This window comes from Hemicordylus capensis, chromosome 4 (assembly GCF_027244095.1).
Source record: "Hemicordylus capensis ecotype Gifberg chromosome 4, rHemCap1.1.pri, whole genome shotgun sequence".
NCBI classification, from domain to species: Eukaryota; Metazoa; Chordata; class Lepidosauria; order Squamata; family Cordylidae; genus Hemicordylus; species Hemicordylus capensis.
Genome location: NC_069660.1, coordinates 119,979,509 through 119,999,528, shown reverse-complemented (window position 1 = coordinate 119,999,528; position 20,020 = coordinate 119,979,509). Strand labels below are relative to the sequence as shown.

At 44.6% G+C, this 20,020-nt stretch overlaps 1 protein-coding gene across 2 annotated transcripts in view; it reads left to right on the top strand.

The window, feature by feature from the left end:
• COL24A1 (collagen type XXIV alpha 1 chain) overlaps positions 1-20,020 on the top strand; it is a 369,353-nt gene that overhangs the window by 13,608 nt on the left and 335,725 nt on the right. The window contains exons 1-2 of one of the 2 annotated variants that reach the window (XM_053245269.1): positions 184-459; positions 5,372-5,456. The gene's annotated coding sequence lies outside the window, so the exon portion shown is untranslated. Of the gene's footprint in view, positions 1-183; positions 460-5,371; positions 5,457-20,020 lie in introns of those variants that run through there. The other variant, XM_053245268.1, reaches the window with a different exon arrangement.

The window sequence follows — 20,020 nt, the reverse complement described above, 5'->3', positions numbered from 1 at the left end:
AGTATTACTGTGCAGCATCTCAAATCAGTCCTTGTAATTTGTACCCTACACATTCCCCTAAACATCAACCATTTCTCATCTTTCAGTCAGTAGTGCTTGTTTCTATGAGAGATGATTACTGAAACCATATTTTCCATTCCATTTTAAGCCATGGCTGTATTCTGCTAGGGTGAATGACAGCTCTTTTACTTAAATTATGGCATTTTATTTGCAAAGTAAATGTTGGGCAATATAAAAGCTTTGCTATTTTTGAGTTCTTTCTTGATAACAGGTTCTACATCTCACATGTTGATGGTGGGGAGAATGGGCCGATGTGACCATCAAAGAAGCTAACAGCCTGAATGGATCTATGTTTAATCAACAATAAACCTCACTGAGTTCAACAATACTTTCTTCTGAGTATGCATGCATTAGACCAGAATCTAAATGTTTTGGAAAAATAATCACTGCAGATCATTGGTGCGTTTTTGTAGTATTCTGTTCATTTACACAAATATACTGGTTGAGCATTGGATGGAAATAGAAGATAACAGATCATTCTTAGAAGTCAGCAACAGATTATGTCAGGTCTTGCATTCTGAGATGAACGTGGGTTCATATTAAAAGTCAATCCGGCTACAGCCCCTCTCAAATGCAGGGTACAGATAGAAAGTATATGTCTGTTCGTGTGTTGAATGTAATGCATAAATAACTCTGTATGATTTGTACTTGCAAACACTGGACACAGATTGTAAGTGTGTCGAACATAATGTCTGGCTTCACATGTACACATTAACAGCAGTTAACACTAACTGGAGTTAAAATTACAAACTCCTTTTGCACAGGAGACATACAACTAACCATCATTAATCTAACTGGAGAAGAGGGAGAAGGGAGCCCCTCCCTGCCACTTGGCCTCCCAGCCTGTTCCCAGCCCGCGCCATGGCCAGACTGTGGGAAAAGCATCACCACATCAACCACTCGGTAGTGATTGGCTACAATTTCCAGTGGGGCATACTAAGTGAGATTGTGCATTTTTGGAGCGCTCCACCTGCCCTCCGCAGGGGAAGCACATTGAAAGCCCTTTAAATGCCCCACAATGCCAGCACCACTTCTGCCGCCATGGCGCCACTGCCACCCCCCCCCCAAGTACAGCACAGAGGGGATGGAATCCTGCTTTCTTTGTGGGATGGGAGGGGAGAACCCACATTTGCCAGAATGGGGTATACAGATGGAGCAAGGCAAAGGATGCTGGAGGTCTGTCCCACCATGACCAGGGAAGACATCGCAAGGGGAGACCCTGACAGAGCACTCCAGCCAGATTCATTACTAAGCGGCTGCAAGCAGCTTGCTGCCCAGTGGGCTAATAATTTCATGAGCGGACCAGTCTATTGGGGGTATGCCTGAGCCTATTAAGGAATTATCCCCACCCACGGACTCTGAGCTTATGAGCTGAGCCAGCCAGGGAATCCTAGGGGGCCCTGCTCTAGTGGGGGCCCCCACTATCCTTGTTGAAAAATAGAAGAAGAAAAATAAAATTTCCCTCTCCCCTGATCCCTCTTCACCCCCACACCCCGTGTTCCATAGCCTGGCCGCATGCATGACCATGGGGTGGGCCAACAGGACAGCACATTCACTTAAGTTTTAAAGATCCTGGGTGCAGTCCGTCTGTGCACTGCATGCAGATGACTGGGCAGGGGAATAATGGGAGAGGCCACTTTCCTCTGCTCCCCCAAACCTGGAGCAGCAGGGTGGACTGCTGGGGCTCTGGTGACAGCGCACCTCTGCACAGGTGCAGACGGCTGGACTGAGGGCTGGTTTCCCTGGCACCTCAGCCACCATCCCCATGAGCAGGAAAGAAGTATCTGGGACAGCCCTGCCCATCAGATCCCAACACAGCTCGACTTAGAGTATCCATGGACTTGCACTCTCATGAGCGGGCATAGTCCACATGGTCATTTTGTCACCACACCCATCATCATATTTTGATGAGGAGGGGCATGGTATTGCAACAGCTTGCCTGTGGTCCCCAAGACTAGGAATGTGTTCCCTGGGATAGCAGTCCCTTGAAGCCACAAGCCAGAAACCATCCTTGCTCTATCCAGAGCACCCATGGCCTGACACTCTTATGAGGGGGGTGTTAGGTGGAGAAGGAGATGGAGTGCATTCTTGAATCAGCTATGCTTTTTCTGGACACATTACTTATTTCCTCTCCACTCTGATGTTCCCTCTCATGAGCTGTCTGGGGGTGTCCCCATGGCCTGTCACTCTCATGCACAGCCACTGCAACTTGGGTTGGCCCATGATTTCCTTGAAAAAGGATCTCAGCTGGCCCAAGCTGTCCTCAGTGACCTGTCCTGCTCATGAGCTAGCTGCTGTAGGCATCTGCCCCCCAAAGGGGGAGGGGTCAGGGGAGCCTTCCCCACCCTTTCTGTGTGAAAAACAGAACTTGGCTGCTCTGGAATCCCTTCTGGGGGGGTGGCTGTCTTTAAGACCCTGCCAATAGCACCCCACACAAACAATTTGCATGGATGGTGTGGGCTGTGGGCTGGACCCTTCCAGCCATTCAGAATTCCTGGACCAGGGCTATTGTTGCGGCATATGAGCCACTGCAGGGGAGCCACTGCAGAGGAGATGACATTTCCAGAGAGGGGAGACGGCATTCCCAGCAATCCCTACTAAGCCGCATGGGTGTGGTGAGCAGAGAAATCCATGCATATATGCTGTGGAGCAACCTGACTGCCCGGTGAGTGCTTGTAATCCTGCAGTACACCATCCACTGATGCCGGGAAAGGTGTTGCTGGGGTAATCTTCCCCAGGGCTTGCAGGGACATAGTATCCCGTCTGGGCATTTGCAGCCCTCCAGCCTGCCTCTTTGGATAGTTCTTCTCATGAGTAAGACCTAAGGAGCAAAAATCTCCCACCCTAGAGAAGGAGCTGCGCCGTTGTGAACTATCCCACCCTTTGTGAGCAACAGAACTTGGCTGCTCCAGCTTTCCTGCTTGGGTCTGCCTCTTGGCTTCCCCCTCTTGTTCCCCTTTACTGTGCTACCATTTGTTGTGTTTGTGCTTGTGAACACCCATGACTGCTCACCCCGAGCGGCTGAGTAGCTTGACAAGATGGCCAGTCTGGGATGGGCAACGTTGGCGACGGCTTCCTTGTAGCCTGGCAACTCCATAGCTGTGCAGCTGACAGGAAGATGGTTTTCCGAGTGGCTGCCAGCGAGAAGTGCCAAAAGCATGGAGCAGCTTCATCTTCGGGTGAATCTGTGGCAGCATCTCTATGATTGGAGTTTAGAAATGAGCGCTTAACTGCGGTTAGGGACGAGTCTGCCTTCAGGCGTAATGCTTCAGTGGCAAAATTCCAGTTATCAGCGGCGATCCTTGGAGAAAACTTCAGGTCCCAATTGGAGTTTGTTGGGGCAAACTGGAGTTAACTTTTGAGGCTTAACTGCAGTTTTGTGCATTCGGGCATACTACAGTTACAATCTCTGGTAGCTTTAACTGCAGTTAAACTGTACATGTGAACTGGGCCAATGTATGAATAGGGCGAAAGTCAAGTGATTTTCAAATGCTATATAGGGTTGTGGAGCTTTAAATTCCAGTGTTTGCTGTTGGCTTTACTCCAGATGCCAGCTTGCCATTGCTTTAAATGAGCAATTGCAGCAATCAGAGCAACTGCAATTATGAGAACAATTTAAAACTGTGATGCCAAGCAGCAGCCTTCTATGCAGCTGTTTCCTTCTTTTGCATTTCTCAAAGCCTCAGAAATATAACCAGGCTTTTAAAATAGTACAGCTTTATAATTGAATCACAAAAGTATTTCAGCCAGTAACATTACAGATGTAAAAATAGCTGCTACATTTATTGAATCTGTCTGGAGCGTGCAGGCAATGGGGGATCTATGTTTTTCATCAAACATTGGAGTCATCATGTGAAAAGCCCCTGTGCCAAGTTCACAGTGTAGGCGTGGCAGTGTTAAATGGGCTAACAGGTGTGCTCAGAATCAAGTTGAGGCAAAGATGAAGCAGGATGGCAAGTTCTGTCATCAACCCCCTTGATTTGCTTCTGTCACTTTAGTTTTTGTGTAGGATTGCCAGTTTTTGAACTAGCTCTTGAGCTGTGCCCTTCATAGTGATCTACTCTCCAGCAATTAGAAGGTGAGGTTTAAGCTCTGAAAAGTTTCACCTTGTTTCTGCAGATCAAGCTGCTGTTCAGTTACAAGATTTGTTGTTGTTTTGTCAGCTGACAATCCTACAGCTATGTCTCCTCCTGTCTTGCTGTATATGTCACAAGCCAGGGAAGTGTAGTTAGTTCAAACAGCACTTAGATAACAAACCAGGATCTGAACTATGGTTTGGTCCTGATGGTTTGATCCTCATTTGTTTTGCCTAAGTGTGGTTTGAACTAAACCACAGTTTCTTGACTTTGTACATAACTTGGAACTGTGGTTTAGTTCGAACTGAAAGCAAAAACATTTGCTCTCCTCTCTTCATGTGTAAAAGAGGAGGAGAAGAGAGGGAGGAGAACATGAGCCAGTAGCATGGGCAGATTAATCTTTTTGTCACCTGTAGGCAAAAATGATTTGCCAAGCTTGAGGGCTTGGGGGGTCAGGGGAGGGCTTAGGGGTTTTGAGGGAAAGTTGAATCTTTTTTAACCTTTTTTCAACCACCGCTGTGGAGCGGGGATTATACCAGAGATGAGCGGCAGCCAGTAGGGTGCAGGCACTGAAGGTGAGGGGAGACCGAGGTGGGGGGAGGCGGAGGCAAGAGCTCCTTCCCTGAGCCAGCCTGCCACCCAAAAGGTTGGGCTGTTTTTGTCCTATTTCGGACCTCTGTGTATACACGCAGAGGCTCAAAATGGGCTGAAAACGGCCCAACCTCTCATTTAGGTGGCAGGCTGGCTCAGAGAAGGAGCTCCTGCCATTGCCTCTGCCTCTCCCCACCTCAGTCTCCCCTCACCTTAAGTGCCCACCCACTGCTGGCCGGCCCTCATCTCTGGTACCATCCCTGCTGCACAGCAGTGGTTGAAAAAAAAATGATTTAACTTGCCCCCAACCCCCAAATTTACTGCCTCCCATGATTTGCCACCATAGGCAAGTGACTATCTTGCCTATGCATTAATCCTCCCCTGGCCAGTAGTTTCCCTATGGTTGTTCTTAGAGCAGGAAGCCATGATTTTCTATTACCTCTGAACCTGGCCAACGTTTTCACTTTTTTTTTTTTAAGGTAAGACCAGACACTTCTCTTACAATGTAGAGTTATATTATTCAAAAGATTGAGAATAAACATTTATAAATTTGATTACTTATGAATATTTGAGCCATTTTTTAGTTCTGAGAAGGAAAAAAGCCTTACAGATGATTTTAAACATTTTCCTTTGGTACATCATAGGATATATTTTTACCTGAAGAGCTCTGTCTGAGGCAAAAGCTGCACTTTCCATCTGAGGCAAAAGCTGCACTGCAGGAGTAAGAAGGTATCTCCTTATCTACTTGGCATCTAAAAGTTTATTAGGAATGTTCTCAATATAAGGTTTAAAACATTTTCCCTTCACTTGCTGGCAGCAACAAACTTTGTAAGATACGGAAAACTCATTAAGTGTTCCAATATGTGGATAGTACTTCCTCTGCTCTGAGGCTATGCCGAGGTCAATGAATAGCCAAATGCTTTAGACTCATTTATGAATGTACCTCAAGAAATTTGCTTTCAAGATCTCTCCCTCCAATCTTAAAACCACAGGGCTGTCTTTTTCCTAGAATGTAAGATTCTCTTTAATACCACAATCCTAAACGTGAAGTCAATCACTTTGTACTGAATGAAACATACAACATGTAGTTGTATGTTTAGAATTGTAGAACGGAGTTTAAATGCAGCTATAAAACTATTAGGACAGCCCATTCCAAACCATGTTTACTTGAAGTGTGTGCCATTGATTTCCAAGGCTTTAGACCTACTCCTAATAAGTGTGCTTAGAATTGTTGTGTCTGATCTTTATATTTTTCAGCTCTTTTTAATATATATATTTTCAAATGTGAGCAGTAGACTTTTCTAAAATGGGACACTTATTGATATTTAGTTCTTAACTGATAAATGGGTTATAAAAAAACAAGCCATGTCCTAAGATTCTTATACTTTTTTGTCCAAATGTTTTTTTTAAAAAAATAAGCTATAATGAGCTACCAAGAGACTATTTTTCATATTAATCATGTGTTTTTCATAAGGGCTCTTTCCTTTTCCTCTGTTTGCCTAATCAGGAGAGAAATTAATCGAAGAGATTGCTAGATTAATCCAGCACACCATGCACAATGCTGCTGACACAACTCCATACAATAAGCCATGGTCTCATTGGACAGTTTTGCAAATCATTGTTTCGTAGCCCCAATTTTCCATCTGCCAAATGAAAATGTAAATGATGACCTCCCAGAGTTGTGAGAACAAGCACAGTAAATTGTAAGCACTTTGCAACTGCATAGATCCATATTCATCCCACATTGTATTTTGCCCCTTTCTTCCCTCCTTTTGTTTACTAGCAAAATTCAGATTGTAAACTTTGCAGGACACAGACATGTTTTTTATTTATGTGACTTCTTAAAGGGCCATGCACCATTATGGCACTATATAAAGTAAAACATGAAAAGGGCCATAAAATTGTTGCATTCGAGGATGGCCACACACTTTTGAGGAGCAATGGTTTTATGGTAAAAGCTTATTTTGATTTCCTTCTTTCTGATCAGGCAATTCCTCAGCTCCTATCCCAAAGACCTTTCCTCTGCTTGAAATATACTGAAGACATCTTCACTGTCCGGACACATGAACAGGGGGCTTCCAGTTTTCTGGTCCAAGGCATTGGCAATGTGAACAGCACCCTGCTGTCCGCGTAGGGACTGCAGTGTCATAATGCAGGAAGTGTGAAAGCACACTTCCGAGATCCCACGTGACCCCGTTGCAGGGTCTAATCTAGAAAGTGCCCAAGTGTTGTGCACTCTCCCATTTCTCAATTGTGTGCTTGTAAAAAGCAAGGTAGGCGTGGAGTGTGTGTGCAAGGCATGCACTGGGTAGGAAAGCTCTGTCCTACACAGCAGGTGTACCCAGCTGTTTAATGAGGTATGAGACAAAGCCCCCCCTACCTACCATGAGCCTCGTTCTCGATCACTTCTCCCACCTTCTATGTTGCTTTTTACTGGCACACAATCACAAAACGGGGGTGAACACAGCTAGCAAATGTGGGTAGCATGCCTTTCCTACCCAATCAATGACCCTGTGAACTATTTATTTATTTATTTGCTACATTTTTATACTGCCTTTCTGCCTTGACAAAGGCACCCAAAGCAGTTTACCATATTAAAAGAAACAAATTACAGAAGATTTTAAAAAGTTGTCTCAGGCTGTTGGCCTTTTCAGGAGCTGAGGACAAGAGCTCCCTGGCCTGGCCGCCTCCTTTCTTGCCTTCCTCTCAGGGCACACTCGTCTTTCAGAGCTCCTGGAAAGGTGGGGGAGGGTCTGCCACAACAGTCCTCACAGGCCGGAGCTGGTCTCTATGGGAGCTGATGTTATGCTCTCCCCTAGCATGGGTGTATCTTTTCTTGCCTTCCTCTCTCACTAGCAGATAACTAGCCTTATCTGTACCCTGCATTAGAGGGTACATGCTTTATAGGAGTATCCAGGCTCACTTCTAAAATGGACACAGTCATTCACACAAAAACATATATGAATGTACAGACATCTGTACACTCATACAACATACTAAGGTCATTCCCACAACTGAAAATGATGGGGGTGGGGAGGGCAGGAGGGGAGGCAGGCTTCTATCTGCCTCCCTGCATACAACCAAAGTTCCAGAGAAGGCTCTGCTGCTTGCATAGCGGATGAGCTGCACCATGGCAAGAAGCAGAGCTGGGAGCCGGAGTAGGACGTCCTTCGACATCCCACAATTCACTGCACCAGGAGCACAGTGCATTGGGGGATTCCACTGCTGCTGGGCACTCCTGCCGCCCGGCTTTGTGCATGCTTGGGCTGCAGGCAGCCCGAGTGTGCACATAGCCGAGGACTGGGGTAGAAGAGTGTGCTCACACCATTCTACCTTAGTAATAATGGGGGGGGGGGATTTGGGCTACCCAGCAGGGCAGAAATGGGATTGGGCCCAATCTTGGCACTCCACACAAGCAGCCCTACCCAGGTAAGACTGCTCATATGACCACCCCCACTGTCTGAATAGGGCTTATGTCTCTCACTTTCTGTTGCTATTTGGTCTTACAACTGACAGTGGTTTTCAAAGTACCCAATCTCAGGGGAATCTTTTCCACATAAGTTTGTCATTTTAGAAACCATTATAGGCTGTCAATAAACCCTTCCAGCTAATATCCAGACTAATGCTAACCCTGCTAATTCCCCTGCTAACTTGGCAGAGGCATCTTTTAACTTGGTGATTCTCTTTATTTAGCAGGGGGAGAGTAACTGGCCCTATTCACCCCCAGCACAGGACCTCCAGTGACTGTTGCTGGTGTCTATCTGATGTTGCTTTTTAGATTGTGAGCCCTTTAGGGACAGGGATCCATCTTATTTATCTTATTTATTTATTATTTCCCTGTGTAAACCACCCTGAGCCATTTTTGGAAGGGTAGTAAAGAAATCAAATAGATGATGATGATGCTATGCCAATGCACCAGTGATTTCTGTCATGCAAGGAGAGGAAGGGAAGATTCTGAAATACCATATGACTGTACATTGCAGAAGAAGAGTAATGGTCAACATTACTGTCTTTAGGGAAACTTATCTTAGAGGAGGTTCTGAGGAGGTTCTTAGGAACACTCAAAAATCTCTGTTACTAAAATTTACAACATGTGGTTGAGAGAGCAAAACAAGTTGAAATGTCAGTGCTATATGAAGACTAGGTTTCCTGTAAATTGCCAAGGACCACCAGGAGGGGATAACACCGATGTTCTCTGCAAGTCCACTGCAAGGCTGTCTGCAAACTCTGTTTTTACAGGAAGGGCTTATTGGAAAATCCATTATGGCATATTACTCCTTGGCAGGCTCTCTCTCTCTCTCTCTCTCTCTCTCACACACACACACACACACACACACCTCTTTCCTGTAAGTGCCATAATTTGTCGCCATGTGCCCTAGTTAGGTTCAAGGATTATGTCTCTGATTTTTTACAGTTTAAAAGTTTGTAGCAAATGGCTTTTACACAGTACTCTGCCCCCAACAACATTATGTATAGACCAGAAGGCTTATACACCATGCAGCGGTGGATATTTGCACAAGTCCTCTGGATTTCAAATTTTACTAGAAGGAATGTGATGAAAAATGCATAAATATGAAACTAGTCAGCTCTTTTTAGTTGTTTAGCTCTTTCTTTTGTCAGCTGCACAGTGAGGCTATCATTTGCTTCTCCTTCCATTACATGTTAATGGGATATTGTATTTGTGTCTTTGAAAGGGGACTAATGCAAAGACTAAAAGGTGGTTGGGGCATGCATTCACTGATGGACTGGATAAGCTCTCACTCCCACACCCCTGACACACATCATTTTATCCTCTGGCTAATACCCCTGACTGACTGTTTTTGCTTCTCCTTTATAATCTGTTGGGTGTTTGCCTAAGTTCTTCATGATTCCTGGTAAGGCACACACTATGTCATCTCTTAAATAACATCTGACAGTTTCCTGCTCAGGCACAGAACTGCTTCCATTGAATGTTTTGCATTAAGAGTGCCCCAGTCTTCTTCCAGCAAAGATTTCACTTATAGCTTTATGGTGGCCTTCTCCTTCAGAAGTGGCTTTCTGAGTGCATTTCAGGAACAGTGCATGTTGGCTTCCTGAAAAACAGCCCCTTTTCTCAGTCTGAGAGGCTGAAGCCTTGTGGTCAAAAAACTTTCATTCCACCTCACAGTTCACTTACCCATTTTCCTCTATACTTTTCCATTTCTTCCTCTGTCTACATTCCTTCATGTTCTGTAGCTGCTCATCTTACAATATTTCAAGACTGCATAGTTATTTGTGGCTTGGCTTTTTCCTTCTGTTCTATATGCCACCTCAAGTTCAGTCCTGTAGACTAAATAACAGTGCACTTCTATCTTAGGGTTTCCAAGACGCTTGTCAGGGTGGACTGGCCACATGAGGTATGGGGCAGCTGGGTGACAGGCTGAGTCTCTGAGGGCCCCAATACCAGGCTATACTGAGGTTGTGGGCTTTTGCCACATTGCAACCACATATATCTGTGCACCCAAGGGCTGCCTAATCCCTAAATTGAAGCCAAGCCCCATTTGATCCTTAAATTGGATCCATACACACACATAACTAGTTGATCTGTAAATTATAACCATTCTACAGCATACCTCAGACAAGGACTGGGTGGGCACTGCAGGCAGGACAGAGGGAGAAGTTACAGCAGTCAGTGTCAGGTGACATCACACAGAGCTTCTTCTCCTTTCTGCCCATGCTCCCAATGGGTCCTACACTGCCCTGGAGCTACAAAGCAAAAAATTATAATTGTTTCCAGTGAACCAACAGGGATGCAAAATTGTATGGCAGAAGCAAACAAGACTGACAAAAATATTGGTTTTATGTAGGACTTTTCTTAATGCTCCAAAAAGCACCAAAGCATTTTTTGATTCAGGAAACAGCTGTTAGAAAGTAGTCTATTTCCCATTAATTAATTTTAGAGTGCACTAATATCTACCATTTTGAGACTAGGAAAATGCCTTAGAACTAGTCTACACATGCAAATGGATTTTGAGGAACTGCCCTTTTGGGACTGTACTACATTTAAATGCTATTTTGCAAACAGTCTGCACCTGAAAAACTAGAGAATCAGACCAGAATAAAGTCCAGCCTAGCACTCTCCTTGATGTACTAGTTTCCTGTATGTGGGCTGAATGCCACTGTGGCAGAAAGAAAGGAAGTCTCATGGGGCTTTGGGATGGGGGAGATGGCAATTTGAATAAGCTGAATGAGCTCTAAAGGAATCCCTGATGGCCTTTTCAGAGCTAGAGAAAAGGAAACAGGGGCAGGAGATGTTAAAGAGCTTGGAGGGGAGATTTTTTTTCATTAATTAATCTGCCCCGGCTGCAGCAGAAGTGCACAGGTAAGGAGAGCACTGCTAATTAATATTGTCTGGAGACATGTTCTAAATAAAGTAGTTTATTTAGGGAATCCATCAGGAAATTAGATAAGCCTACATGCCTGACTGCTTGCTACATACAGGAAGAGTATGTAGCAAGCCCTGCTAATTGACCAAAAGAGGCACCTTTTTAAAGTGGTGATTTTCTTTACGAGCAGAGGGAGAGCAACTGGCCCTATCAATCCCCAGCACAGCATCTCTCCAGTGAGTGTTGCTGGTGTCTCTCTTACGTTTCTTTTTGGGATTGCGAGCCCTTTGGGGACAGGGAGCCATTTTATTTACTTCTTTATATAATTGTAAACTACTTTGGAAACTTGTGTTGAAAAGCGATATATAAATATTCATTGTATTCGTATTCGAAGAAGGGAGGAAGAAGGAGGAAGTCTCTCTCTTCAGGCAAGAGAAAGAAACCTCAGACTATCAGTCTAACCAAGGGGAAGTAGAGTAGAGAAAGTGTATTCAGAGAAGGGATTCCCTCGCTCACCATCTCTACCCCTAGTGCCCCTAGTGATCAATAGGGTTGCTGATGCTAACAGTAAGAGTCCATGCCATCAGGAGGCGGAGCTGCATCTCCAACACCACTTCTCATCATCTCGTGCACCAATCTATGATTCCCATCTTCAAAGAATCTGGAACCGTTCTCTTGGCAGTGGTCAGCCCATCTGCTATCATGTCTTGAACTGGGCAGCACTTCAGCTTAGTCCATTCTCTTGTGCCTTTGGAACATAGTGGTGCTTTGTGTCTATGTGTTTTGTTCAAGATTATATGGTCCTTTCCATCAGAGAGAGTTGGATGCAACCTTGGTTGTCCTCAAAACATCTCAGTTGGCTTTGGTTCATCAACTCCAAAGTCTAACAGTAACTTGTGTAGCCATGTGGCTTCTTGACATGCGTGGCCAGCTGATATATACTCCGCTTCTGTGGATGAAAGTGCAACATTGCTTCCGGGTAGTCCAACTATGGATCTGCCTCCATAGAAAAACAGGTGTCCACTTGTGATCAGTTCTGTCTTTGGCCCAATCTATGTTCATATATCCCACTAGTCTGTGGTAGGGATGTGCACAAACCAATTTGGTGCTCCTTTTCTGAAGTACCGAACCAGTTCGAAAGTCCAACATTTAAGCCAGTTTGGAGGTGGGAGTTCTTTAAGGGGCAGGGAGGGTGCCCTTACCTGGCCCATCGCTTTCCCTCCTCCGGCACTCTCCCCAAAAGCATTGGTGCTGGGCTCCAGCATACCTCCTTGCAGCCCCAGTGAACATCCAAATGGCTGACATGCACATGCGTCGGCACACATGTTGGCTATTTGCATGATGATGTTCACCAGGGCTTCAAGGAGGTATACTGCAGCCCTGCACCAACCCTTTGTGGGAGAGTGCCAGAGAGGTAAAAGCGGTGGGGCAGGTAAGGGCACCCTCCCTGCCCCTTAAAGGACACCCCCCTGCCTTCTGGGAGTACACAGACCAGTTCATGCACATCCCTAATCTGGGGTTGCTGCTTGCTGGTATCAAATGTTTGAAGTGCGCTGTACCCTTCAGGTATCTTCCTAGCTTTTTGACTGCAGTCCAGTCATTCTTGGTTGTTGCACTTACTCTTCTGCTCAGAATTCCCACTGCTGCAGCTACGCCTGGCCTCATGACTGTTGCTATGTACAGAAGTTCCCCAACTGCTCATTTGTATAGACTGTTGTTTGGCAATGGCTCACTGTCCTGATCTTGCATCAAGAAGTTTTTCTTCATTGGTGTACTGACCTCATTGACTTCTGTCAGTCTCAGGCATTCTAGGAGATCATTTATCTTCTGTGTCTGGTTGAGAAGTTAACCTCCACCCTCTTCTCTTTCTATTTGAATGTCAAGATAATAGGAAATGCATCCTTGTTCTTTCACTTCGGCTTCTTTGTTCAGGTGCTCCGCAATCTCATGACTGTCTTGTTTCGTTTCATAGCAAATGATCAAGTCATCAACAGAAGTCAAAATGTAAGCCCATCTATCATTTTTGAACCTAGAGTGTTGGCAGGGGTCAGCTTTTCCTTGAATGAACCTCTGCTTGAGGAACGTCTGGTTCAGCTTCTCATTCCATGCTCTAGCAGCTTGCTTCAGGCCATAGATACTTTTCTGGAGTCTGCATACAAGCCTCTCTTTTCCAGGTGGCTACATGGCTGCTCCATGTAGATGTCGTGCATCTTTCTTGCTGCTGCTATGCTGAGAAATATTTGTATCTAAGTATACTTCGCGACAAGTGCAAAGGTCTCATTGTAGTCTTCACCATACTTTTGAGAGTATCCCTTGGCTATTAATCTAGCTTTGTAGTGCTCGATGTCTCCTTCTGCATTGTATTTGGTTTTGAAGACTCATTTACATCCTACTGACTTTCTTCCAATGGGTAGTTCCACAAGTGTCCACGTTTTATTTTTGTGTAGAGATTCTGGCCACCATAGGGGAATGAGCCTTTAGTGCTGGGCCCTGGTGCCGGGCCTTTGGTGTGGGACTGAGGGCTGGGGCAGAGATTATTTTTTTATGGTTGTTTTAGAAGCTGAGGCTGTTGTTTAGATAGCTTCTGTTGTCTGACTCTTGGGTGAGATTAGTCTACAACATGTCTAGGCTTGTCTGGAGATGGGGAGACAAGGGGCATGTCCATTAATTAATTATGGGCTGGCTGTTCTGGTGGTGTTGGGGAATAGAAGAAGTAAAGTTGGCAGATCAGCAGGCCATTACAGGGGAAGGCTTCTTCATCCAGGATACTCTGTTAAGGAGCAGGTGAGGGGACATGGACAGGGAGATAGAGTGGCTGTGATCTAGGGATGTGTGAATCGATTCAGGTACGAAATGATTTGTACCCAAATCTACCTGTTCTGTGCTATTTGTGGACAAGACAAATGGCCCCTGTGCTAGCTGGCCAGATTCGGTTACAAAAAATATCACCCAGATTTTGGACCTGAAAAATTTGTAGATTCAGACCTCCATTTTGTGGCGATTTCTCTTGCTGTCTCCATTTTTTGTCAGGGAAAAAAAATTTAAAACCCCACCTTCCCAAGCTTCAGATTGGTGACTTACAGTGTGCAACAATTGGCTGGTGATCCCCCTGCTAAGAGGAGAGCTGGTCTTGTGGTAGCAAACGTGATTTGTTCCCTTAGCTAAGCAGGGTCCACTCTGGTTGCATACGAATGGGAGACTCGTTGTGTGAGCACTGTAAGATATTCCCCTTAGGGGATGGAGCCACTGGGAAGAGCAGAAGGTTCCAAATTCCCTCCCTGGCATCTCCAAGATAGGGCTGAGAGAGACTCCTGCCTGCAGCTTTGGAGAAGCCTCTGCCAGTCTGTGAAGACAATACTGAGCTAGACAGACTGATGACAGTTGCACCCACAACCTCACGTCCAGCAGAGTGGTTTAGGGTAGTGAGAGGGCTAGTGCATGCCCCTCCTCCCTTGATTCAGAATTTTGAATAATCAGTTACCCATTGAGATTTTTAAAATGAGTTCTTTGTGGATAAAATCTCTCGTATTCAGGCCAACAGACTCAGACCCCACAATTATTGCACAGTCTAATGCAGAGGTGTCCAGCAACTCCTCTTATGTGGTTAGTCTGGATCAGTTTCAGTGACTCCTGATGATGTAGATAAGCTGCTTTGAATGATGCAGTCTACCACCTGTTCTCTTAACCCTTGTCCAACATGGCTATACTATCTGGCAGGGGGGTTGTTGTAGAAGGCCTGGTAGATATTATAAATGCTTCTCTGAGGGAGGGCAAGATGCTTTCCTGTCTTAAGGGGACAATTATTAGGCCTCCTGAATAAGCCTGCATTGGATCCCTCAGAGTTAAGCAACTATAGCTCTGTCTCCAACCTTCCATGGTTGGGCAAGGTAATTGAGAGGGTAGTGGTCTCCTAGCTCTAGGCAGTCTTGGAGGAAATTATTTTTCTAGAACCATTTCAAAATGGCTTTTGGGCAGGCTATGAGGTAGAGACTGCCTTGGTCAGGCTGATGGATGATCTCCAATTAGAAATTGACAGAGAGAGTGTGACACTGTTGGTCCTTTTGGTCCAACATTCGGTGGCTTTTGATATTATCAACCATAGGATCCTTCTGAACCATCTGAGAGGAATGAGAGTTGGAGGCACTGCTTTGGAGCGATTCTGCTGCTACCTCTCAGGCAGATTCCAGATGGTGACTCTTGGAGACTGTTGTTCTTCAATACATGAAGTTTTATATGGCCTCACCCAAGGCGCCATACTGTCTCCAGTGCTTTTTAAAAAAATATTGACATGAAACCACTGTGAGAGATCATTAAGAGATTTGGTGCAGGGTGTTATCAGTATGCCGATGACACCCAGATCTATTTCTCCATGTCAATGTCATCAGAAGAAGGCATAACCTTCCTAAATGTCTGCCTGGAGGCAGTGATGGGCTGGATGAGGGATAACTAACTGAGACTGAATCCAGAAACAATGGAGGTACTTATTGTGCAGGATCGGAACATGGGAGACAGTTCTGATCTGCTGTTCTGGATGGGGTCGCACTTCCCCAAAAGGAACAGATACACAGTCTGAGAGTGCTTTTGGATCCAAACGTCTCCCTGGTATCTCAGGCTGAGGCAGTGGCCAGAGGTGCTTTCTACCAGCTTTGGCTGGGCTTCCTAAAATGCCTTGCTCTTCTGTTTGGTTTGAACCATTGTAACCTGACTCTTTTGTTCAGAGACTTCATTACAGGCTGCATCTGATCTCATATCAAAATCCTGAAGTCTAGAAATCACAAATTCCAAATCAACCACCTTTTGTGATTCCAAAACAAAATGTATATCTTCAAATTCTCAGGCAGACTATTCAAAATAAATCCAACAGTGGTTTTATCTGGGAATCTTACATTTTCTTGTGCACATCTCCTTGCTATGTCTGGGATTGGATTAACATGTTGAGTTAAATTCTGTCCTTCTCCGAGTTTCATATCACACAGTCTGACAATAAGATAGCTAGTATTAGTTGTCTTTCTAGCATACAAGTGTTTTAAAGTCTCTTAAGCTTCCTTAGCTATCCTGGTCTTTTTCAAATGCATAATGATTCGGTCACTCACATGCAAGCAGATGAGTCCGTATACTTTTCTATTTTCAGCATCCCATGCAGCTTGTTCTCCAGCTGCTTCAAGTCTGTCCTCTTCCAAGATGCTTTCCAGTCCCTGAGCCATGTGAAAGCACTCTATCCTGGATGACCACATTTCATAATTAAATCCATCCAGTCTTGAGATCACTGGCTGCCCCTGTGCTGCAGTCTCTGTAGTGAAAAAGCTCCATTCCTTTTTCTCTCTGCAACTCTTTTCTGATCAAACTGGCTTTCCACTTACTTACTGTGCTTGTTTGTCTTCTTAGTGCCTTCTCTAGGTTTTGTTTTCCTTTGTGTGCTTCTCTGGGTTCACTGGGCCCATAACCCTGTTAGAAAACTTGGATGGGAAATTTATTTATTTATCCAAGCTGAAGCAGAAGTGCACAGATAAGAAGAGCACTGCTAATTAATATTGTCTGGAGACATGGAGATAAAGTTCTAAATAAAGTAGTTTATTTCAGAAATCCATCAGGGAGATAGATAAAGCCTACATGCCTGACTGCTTGCTACATACAGGGAGGGAGAAGAAGGAAATTCTCTCTCTCCAGGTGAGAGAATGCAACCTTGGAATTTCAGTCTAACAAAGGGGAAGTAGAGTAGAGAAAGCAAAGTCAGAGAGGGGATTCCCTTGCTCACTATCTTTCTCCCTAGTGGTCAATAGGGTTGCTGGTTCTAAGAGTCGATGTCATCAGGAGCTGGATCTCCAACTGGAGATTCCCCCTTCTCCCCAACTAAGGCCTTCATTGACACAAGGTCATTATGGATAGCTCTATCCTAACATACCGGAAGTTTTTGTATGGATAGGAACATTCAAACATGCAATACTCCAACATGCTGTCTAAAGTGGTATATTCCCAAACAAACTGGGACTGTATCATTTATATGATTATTCTGAATGTGCAGGTCCAGTCTTTATTGAAATCATCTTTATTTCTATGGAGTGCTAAGTTGAAGAAAGGTTTTGGGATCCCTTCTGATTTTCATTTGAGCCAGCTGTTGTGAAAGACATAGTGTAAAGCTTTCCATTTCTTGGATTTCCTCAATCCATATTTGATAGATTGGTAATATTTTCTTTAACCAGAGTAATTAAATATAATTTTTTGGCTGTCCCTTACAGAGCTTAAAATAAATATTGTGCTGCATAACATTCCAGAAACCTTGGTACACGGCCTAGCACTGTATATTGTGGTATATAGAGGAAATAGATTTCTGAAGTAGTTTCAGTTTCTTCATGGATCTGCTGCCAGGCGTGGGAAACATGTAGATCTTTACACAGTTACTACAGAAGTCAATAGTGAATTCTACTATCCAGGGGTGTAGCAAGGTTGGGAAGGGGCTTGAGGGAAGGGGCTTGAGGAAGAGAGCAACGAGCAAACTATCATCCAGCCAATGGACAACCCCCACCCCAATAGGTTTAGGTCTTTGTCACCACAGAATTTGCTCAGGAGACAAGAGGGGGAGCTTGTGGAGAAATAACTGGTTTATTTATTCAAAATTGTTTAAAGTGTAAAGACACTTGTTCAGGATTGGTTTTGCCAGAAGATGACTCTAGGTGGCTGCCTTGAGGAGCATGCCTGTAGTCACAAGCAATGGAAGGTACTGTCTCAGAGCATTCTATTGCAGCATACACACTTCTACTGCCTGGAAATATTAGAGGGCCACAGAGAGATGACAGGCCTGATGCTATGTAGTCTAGGCAACAATAAATGATTCTAATAAAATAAAGAGCTGAGGTGTCCACTGGCCTTGGGATTTAAGGGATGCCCTTATGCTGCTTAGCAGAAGGCCTGAAAGTATGTGAAGGGAAGGGATGTCTAGGCCACAAGAAGTATTCCTAGTAAAACAGTTGAGATGTCCACTGGTCTTGGAATGTAAGGGTGGTGGGTGGATCTCCTCCACTACTCAGGATGGAGAGAAGGCAGCCAACTGGGAGCCTGAACAGTATGCAGCTGGCTAGGTATTTTTCACATAGCAGGCTTTACAGCAGTTTACTGTAAGTTCGAAGTTGCCCCCCAAAAAACAAAGCAAAAAAATAATATAAATTGTGCTACACTCTTAATGCACAATGAAAAAAACGAATTGTTTGTGAAGAGCTCCCCGATAGTTTGCAGGGACTTTAGGGTAAATTTGGCTGATATGTGAATGCACACTCTCCATTTGAGAGGAGATATGCTCTAAAAGCCCTGTGTGAAAAGCCCTGGAGGAGCTGCAGATATAAGGTATACTGTAGCAAAGGCTAAAATACGTTCCAGTGCAATGGACCTTCTAGACCAGGAATTCTCAATGTTGGGTCCCCAGATGTTATTAGACTTCAACTCCCATAATCCCCAGCCCCAGTGGCCTTTGGTTGGGGATTATGGGAGTTGAAGTCCAATAATATCTGGGGACCCAACACTGAGAATCCCTGTTGTAGACAATCATTGATGTTTTTATTTTATAAAAAAATCCCTTCTAACTAGGCAAAGAGGTGCCTTTATATGGTGGTTCTCTTACATTTAGCAAGGGGATAGCAATTGTCCCTATTCATCTCAGCATAGCATTTTTGCTCCAGTGGCTGTTTGCTGGTATCTCCCTTGTGTCTTCTGCTTCTGCTTCTGCTTCTGCTTCGTTGTGAGCCCCTTGGGTACAGGGAACCATCTTTTCATTTATTTTGCTATGCAAACCACTTTGAAAACATTATTGTTGAAAAGTGATTTATAAATATTCTGAACTATAACTGTGGGGGAATCCTGGGAAAGCTTTACAGAACAGCAATAAGGCAATTATTGATTTCACAGCTGCGAGTCTGAAGAGGAAGGGAAACACATAAGGAGCTAGTTGAATTTGCAATGGATTGCATATATCCATCTGTTCAGCTTAGGCATCTCCCTAATTACATCTACATCTAAAAGTTTTTAATAAGTAGAAGAAAAGGTTGTTTTTCTGCTCTTGCACTAACCTGGCTACATTGCAATTCCAAGGAGAATTCCAAATCCTGACTACATTGCAATTCCCACATTTTCCATATCTCATCAATATTATTTGTTTATGTATGGATAAATAGATGTTATTAAACTATTTCACAATTCTTATTTTTTTTGTAAAACGGAGAGGCTTCAGTCCTGGGGGCGGGGGGATGTTTATACAAAAACTACACAAAGATTAACACCAAGATAGTGAGAGTATGTCAAAAAGGATATTAGTTCCTTATTGAGTTTCTGACTTTGTTGTTCCCTAAGGGGACAATCTGTCACCTTAAGTGGCACAGCGGGGAAATGCTTGACTAACAAGCAGAAGGTTGCTAGTCTGAAACCTCACTGGTACTATATTGGGCAGCAGCGATATAGGAAGATGCTGAAAGTTATCATCGTATACTGTGCAGGAGGAGACAATGGTAAACCCCTCCTGTATTATACCAAAGAGAACCACAGGGCTTTGTGGGCACCAGGAGTCAAAATCGACTTGAGGGCACACTTTACTTTAAGGAGACACTCTACTGGAAAGTCCTCCAGTGGTTTCAATGGTGTCTGATAAAGAACCATGGTGCATAAGAAGAGTCCACCTTTGCTGAGTGGCAACTGATAGAGCAGAGCTCCTACACCCTTGCTGGTGGCCAACACAACACAAGGGGTGGCTACATGTGTTTTATCATGTGTAGGTGTGCAGCTGCTGGTTGCCCATGCCGGCAGTGATGACCTGTCAGGAGCCATGTATCTGACTCCACCAGCCACCTCAGCATCTGCTGCTCTTGCAATGACCGCTAGTAAGGACAGAGGATCCCCCTTGGTTGCTGGTCAGCAGTGGCAGCTGCTTCCTATGTGCTGCTGTAGTGAGTTAAAGCCTTTGTCACA